The sequence below is a fragment of the Condylura cristata genome, unplaced genomic scaffold (assembly GCF_000260355.1).
Source record: "Condylura cristata isolate star-nosed mole 26May11 unplaced genomic scaffold, ConCri1.0 scaffold00014, whole genome shotgun sequence".
In the NCBI taxonomy this organism is placed as follows: domain Eukaryota; kingdom Metazoa; phylum Chordata; class Mammalia; order Eulipotyphla; family Talpidae; genus Condylura; species Condylura cristata.
The window spans coordinates 52,345,053-52,345,914 of NW_004567115.1; positions in this window are offsets into that span (position 1 = coordinate 52,345,053).

Consider the following 862-nt stretch of genomic DNA (forward strand, 5'->3'; position numbering starts at 1 on the left):
CCTTCAGGACTCGCCCTTGGCCAAGGAGAGCTGGGACAGCCCACGTCCAGTGACTGGTCGATGTTGGCCTTCATGCCTCAGCTCTGGACAATTCCAAAGGTGATCCGGCCACAGAGCTCCAGCGGTCTGGCTGGACAGTCTCTTGCCGTTGCGACAGCTTTTCTACCCAGCTGTTGTTCCAGAAAGCACTTCCCCTGGACCTCACACCTCCTCACCCAGCGATTTGCTGGGGAACCCAACCCAGTAGGCCACGTGTATCGGCTGGTACGTGCATAGGGAAAAGCCACTTCATGCCTTAAGTGTGCTGTGTTGAGAGGAGGCAGCGTCTCAAACTTCCCCTTAACTCTATTCTCGAGTGGGGAGGGACAAACTGGCCTGAGCCCCACTGCCCCCTCCACCCCACGGGAACTTGTGTTCTGACTTTGAAGTGCACCTCTTTGGCCCTCGTCACCTCTGTGGTGAAGGTGTGGGGGTGGCTCATTTTACAGGTCTCTCCCACCTCTCGTACCCGATGGCTGTCTTCTTTCGAAAAAGTGTCTCTCCAGGAAGAGGCAGCGGGGTCCAGCAGCAGTTGCATTTGGTGAAAATTTCCATCTGAGCAAAGGATTCGGAATGTGACCCCACATCCTGACCTCCCTCGCTTCTCCCCGCACGGCTCTCCTCCTTCTGCACACGCCACCTGTCCTCTATTCCTCTCTGACTCATCTCAGCCACCAGCCAGAGAGTAGGTCCAGAAAGCCTCAGTCATTTCTTTGAGCTCAGCTGCTGCTTATGCTTCCAGCTGAAATTCCATCTGGAGCTAATGTTTTAGGCCAGCTCCTCCTGTGAGAGCTGTCTTTTTTCCGTTGCACCTCTCAGCCCT